The sequence below is a fragment of the Salmo trutta genome, chromosome 28, assembly GCF_901001165.1.
Source record: "Salmo trutta chromosome 28, fSalTru1.1, whole genome shotgun sequence".
NCBI classification, from domain to species: Eukaryota; Metazoa; Chordata; class Actinopteri; order Salmoniformes; family Salmonidae; genus Salmo; species Salmo trutta.
In genome coordinates this window covers 27601037-27607036 of record NC_042984.1, presented here as the reverse complement: position 1 = coordinate 27607036, position 6000 = coordinate 27601037, and positions in this window count along the sequence as shown.

Sequence of the window (6000 nt, the reverse complement as noted above, 5' to 3'; positions counted from 1 at the left end):
TTTGTCTAATTTATTTTATTTGTTGATGGAATCCTTACAAAATGTGCTTGCAAACATTCAGACTAGACTTTCAGGTACATTTTTAAACGCACTTGTTGTTATAGCTCATACAGTTATTGGCTGCCGCTCATTAATAGAGGAACTGGTCAAAACCATGCAGACTTTGGGAATGATCCTTTTGAAGACATTTGCAGTAGTTTTCATAAATTATGAGTACCTTTCCAAGATTAGTTTTGTAAATGAACAGCAACCAGTGACTTGTCTGTGCAACAAGTACTTTACCTGACTTGTCTGATGGGCAACAAGTTCTATTATACCTGGTTGAAAGTAATGGTTGAGGGGAGAGCCAAAGAACAGGAGCAGAGGAAATCCCCATTGTTATACTGACTGTTGCTTTGAAAAAGTGTATACTAATGTCTGTTGACCGATACGATCTTGTAAAGACAGAAATTGACAAAGTATCTATTCTAGGCTACCTCAAAATACGCCGATAAATGACTAAATATACTGTATATTACAATATATGCCATTTAGCAGAAGCTTTTATCCAAGGTGACGGATTTGTGATTTTTTTTTGTTTTTTAATGTACGTATGGGTGGCCCAGTGTTAATTTCGTCAACAACAATAGTGACACAAATATTCATCAAACACCTATTTTTCAGTGGCAATTGACGGGTTTATAACTGACTAAATAGACACAGAAAAAAAACTAAACAAAAAGGATTTTTCATTTCAGTTGGCTAAAACGAGACAACACCAAATTATCTCTGACTACCTAATGCATTGTTCCGAAACTGGGGCGAGGGGTCTGCAGGAGGTGCACTTTTTATTTTTAAGAACTTTGTGCTTATCACTGAAAAACTCTTAATAGCTCAAACTCTTCTCCAATCCAGTAGGTCAGGTGTTCCTAAACCTTTTCACTCAGGCCCCCCTTTTCAGCATAGGGGAACATCCCGCCCCTCCACGCACACCACATCTATTTATATAAGCGCTGTTCATGACACAAACTGTTTTAAAGCTTATTTTCTGCAATTCTACTCTTTGTCATGGGGTGCAGAGAAAATGTTGCAGGTTTTAAAGCAAATTTTCTTGCAATTTGTTACATTTTGCCATATCTAATGTGTATTCATGTGATATTTGAGTGACTTAAACATTACAACAATCTATGGGCTAAAAAACATTAGCTGACTAGTTGGGTTAGTTGATCTGGACATTTCTGACAATTTATAAATAGCTCTAAGGTATGCAATGATTGACAGAACAAGAGGAAAACTGGTGATGCACTACCCAATTAAACCTTGTGCATTCTACTATTACAATTTTCAAGAGTATGTTAAACCCAACTGAGTTATATACACCCCCCCCCCCCCCCCGATGTTACTGGTAGGGTGACTGCAATTCTTAGGACTATCCAAAGGTTAGGATAGAGTTCCTCCAGGTTTTTCTCACAGAGAAAGGAAAGCAGCTCTAAGGCAGTCATCTTATCTGATGGCAGATCAAGTAAATTCTGAATCTCGTGTGCCAGATCCATTCCACTGATGTTAGTCATCTCTGAAGGTTAGTGTTTTCAACTTCCATGCAGTGAGCCTTTAAAGATTCACTGGACATCTGAGAGGCAGTGCTGAAGTTCAGCAGCACTCCATATTGGTTTTCACCTGGTTGAGTTTCAAATCTCTCATCCATGGATGTCACAGCAGAGTTGACCACAATGTTGAAGTAGTTGACTTCAATGTTTTTCAGTGCATCAGTCACTGGTTCATCAGGAGCCTCATAGCTGAAATGCCTCTTGCTGTTTCTCAGTCTCTTCTCTTTCAGAACAGCCTCCACATTAATATCTTCACAAATGCTTTTGGCTGTTGTCTGGGCCTCAGAGAATCCAGTTTCCCGGTATGTAGTGAGGGAGGCCTTTGAATTTGAGATTAAATTCACGGTGATATCTAACAGCATTGAGGTGAATTGGAGGAGCTTGTTCACCTTATTTGTCATTGTCAGTATCTCACACATACGACACAGCAAATCAAGAAGCGGTAGGACCCAACTTCCTCTACAAGTGCTTGTGCCTTAGCTTTGTCCACAGGATCATTGATCGTCTGTCTGGCGATCAATGATCATCTTTTGAAGATTTGTCAGCATCTGCAATGACAAGATTTAGAGTATGTGCTCCACTTGGGACAAACACGGCTCTGGGATTTTGTTTTAGCAGTCTGGATTGTACTCCTTGGTGCTTGCCCTTCACGTTGGCCCCATTATCATAAGCTTGCCCTCTGCAAGCTTCAAATGGAATCTTCAGCTCGTTTAGCTTATCTAAGATGACAGTGGACAGATTCAAGCCTGTTGTAACCTCAACGTTCACAAAGCCGAGGATGTGCTCCTTGATCTCTGGCTTTCTCTTTAAAGCCACGCTTCTCTGAATAATGGATATTTGCTCCTGGTGACTAATGTCAGGTGTACAGTCCAAGATAATGGAGAAGTACTTTGAGTCTCTTACTTGAGTCACTATTGCTTCCAGAATCTTGTCACTCACAATCTGTATCAGCTCATTCTGTGTGCGCTTCCCAAGGTAATGAGCATGTCTCCATCTTTAATTTTGCTGAGATTTTTTTCCATAACGGAGTCAAATTTTGCCAGTAATTCAACCTCTTTTAGGAAGTTTCCATTATCTGGTTGGAAGAGTTTGTCTGATGAACACCTGAATGCTAGGTTTCTTTCAGCCAGAGACCTTGTGATTATTATTAAATGTGTAAGGACATCCTGCCATCTTTCTTTCAGCCTCCAAAATGTTCATTTGCATCTGATCAAGAGTCTGTCCCCGACTTAGGAACAGATCAAGTTCTCTCCACTTAATCATATTGTGTGTGTGTTCAGGACTACCATCATGGTGTTTCAGAATGGCGTTTATTTGACCAGTCATTCACGCCTTCCTTTATTATTTTGTAGTCTTTTGTAGAAAAGAGCTTACATCAAAAACAATACACAGCGTTGTTTTTGATTGAGTATGAAAGCCAGCTCCTGGTAATCTTTTCCCCATTTGACAGCTGTCTCTGTAATAAGCCTGAATGGAAACCTCTTCTAGACTTGTCTTTAGGGTAAGAAAAATACAGTCCTGGTTTGAATGAACCTCTGCGCACTAACTCAGTCCTCATAAAGTCTGTTAAAACTGGGGGCCAATCTGCTGGGTCACTTGGTGGAGCAGCAGCTGTTCTATTAGGGTCTGAGCTGCTTGTGTCTGATGCTGGCTCTACACCTCTGGTTGTGCTAGTACTGGCTGAGGCTGCCTGTACTTCACCTGGGTCTGTGTTAGTACTTGCTGAAGATGGCTGTATTGGGTCTGTGTTAGTACTTGCTGAAGATGGCTGTATTGGGTCTGTGTTAGTACTTGCTGAAGATGGCTGTATTGGGTCTGTGTTAGTATTTGCTGAAGCCAGCTGTACTGGGTCTGTGTTAGTACTTGCTGAGCTGCCAGTACTGGGTCTGTTTTAGTATTTGCTGAAGCCGGCTGTACTGGGTCTGTGTTAGTACTGGCTGAGGCTGGATGTGGATCAACTGAGTAGGTGCTTGTACTGGCTGATGATCCAGCATCTCCTCTACTGACAAACTTAAGCATAGCACCTCTAAATTATATATAACAATACTATTATTAATTTTATCAGCTGCATCAGGCCCATTCAAACTGCCTCCCCCAGATTAACCTTTTTATACATTTTCAAATATAAAATACTATTTATACTATGGCTTGGCTGAATACTTTATGCTTATTATTTACTGAGAGATGTGCATCCGTATTGCCCAGTATGGCCAGCTAATCAACATTTTAAATTCAATATATTAGTCAATGTCAATCCATTGCTTTCCATCTTGCATTAGTCCAGAGTTGTAACTAAACCTTGACTGAGAGACTAGATAATTATTGTCTTGTTTTAAAATGATGTGCACCTATGAGGAGTGCCATCAGGCCCATATTGTCTGGACTGGTCTCCAGAGGTTGCTGCTGGAAAGTGCGAGTTTCATTTTGTGCACGTGAACATGAACGCATGTTCACACACGACGCGGTTATCTTTTCCCAGCTGCAAATTATAAACACCGTTGCCCATTGGCGTTTATTAAACTTAATAAATAGTTGTATTTCACTCTCACTTTTGTCAGGCACAAAGTCACAGAACACAGCCCTGGAAGTGGCTGGCAAGAAAGACACAGACAGACCAAGAGATGCACTGCCCAGCTAGGTTAGCAAGACAGACAGATTAGAGAGAGATGCACTGCAAGCCAGCACATCAACTTAACGTTACTGTTATTTGCTGACATCAAACTTGCTGTTTCCGCAATTCACTCTAAATGTTTTTTTGTTTTTTTTGTCCTTTCATGAACAGAAGGATAGTTCCGCTTCATTCTCTCATCGAAGTTGTAAACATTGACACCTGCTTTGACACGAGGGGGAAGCGGGGCCCTTGCGTAATTTGCGGGGGCCGCCCGGATCTGAGTATAGGCTGCTACTATGGCAGTACAGAAGTAATAGATTACATTTCACTCCAGGATGCTGGCATTCTAGGCAGAGTTGGAAAGAAAAAGCCATATCTCAGACTGGCCAATAACAAGAAAAGATTTAGATGGGCAAAAGAACACAGACACTGGACAAAAGAACTTTGCCTAGAAGGCCAGCATCCCGGAGTCGCTTCTTCACTGTTGACGTTGACTGGTGTTTTGCGGGTACTATTTAATGAAGATTCCAGTTGAGGACTTGTGAGGAGTCTGAACTAAAATAGACTGACAAGTTTCAGAAGAAAGTTCTTTGTTTCTGGCCATTTTGAGCCTGTAATCGAACCCACAAATGCTGATGCTCCAGATACTCAACTAGTCTAAAGAAGGCCAATTTTATTGCTTCTTTAATCAGAACAGCAGTTTTCAGCTGTGCTAACATAATTGCAAAAGAGTTTTCTAATGATCAATTAGCATTTTTTAAATTATAAACTTGGTTTAGCTAACACAACGTGCCATTGGAACACAGGAGTGATGGATGCTGATAATGGGCCTCTGTACGCCTATGTAGATATTCCATAAAAAATCTGCCGTTTCCAGCTACAATAGTCATTTACAACATTAAAACCTCACTAGGGTAGGGGGCACTATTTTCACCTCCGGATGAAAGCGTGCCCAAAGTAAACTGCCTGCTACTCAGGTCCAGAAGCTAGGATATGCATTAGTAGATTTGGATAGAAAACACTCCAAAGTTTCTAAAACTGTTAAAATAATGTCTGTGAGTATAACAGAACTGAAATGGCAGGCGAAAACCTGAGAAATCCATCCAGGAAGTGCCATTACTTTGAAATGGCTGTTTTTCCAATGAAGCCTATCCACCATTTAAAGGGATAGGACCCAGATTCCGTTCCCTATGGCTTCCACTAGTTGTGAACAGTCTTTAGACATTGTTTCAGGCTTTTATTCTGAAAAATAAGGGAGAATGACAACATTGAGTGGGATGTCCTCAGAGCTCTTTCTGTGCGCGACCGAGAGCGCACCTTTCTTGTTTTCCTTTTATATTGACGAAGCTTTTGTCCAGTTGAAATAGTATCGATTATTTAGGCTAGAAACAACCTGAGGATCGATTATAAACATCGTTTGACATGTTTCTACGAACTTTACGGATACTATTTGGAATTTTCGTCTGCCTCCTGTGACCGCATTTGAGCCATTAGATTACTGAACCAAAAACGCGCCAACAAAATGGAGTTTTTTTTATATAAAGAGGGACTTTATCGAACAAAACAAACATTTATTGTGTAACATGGAGTCTTGTGAATGCAACCATACGAAGATCATCAAAGGTAAGTTATTAATTTTATTGCTATTTCTGACTTTCGTGACTAATCTACTTGGCTGGTAACTGTACGTAATGTTTTGTGTGCTGAGCGCTGTCCTCAGATAATCGCATGGTTTGCTTTTGCCGTAAAGCCTTTTTGAAATCTGATACAGCGGCTGGATTAACAAGAAGTTAAGCTTTATTT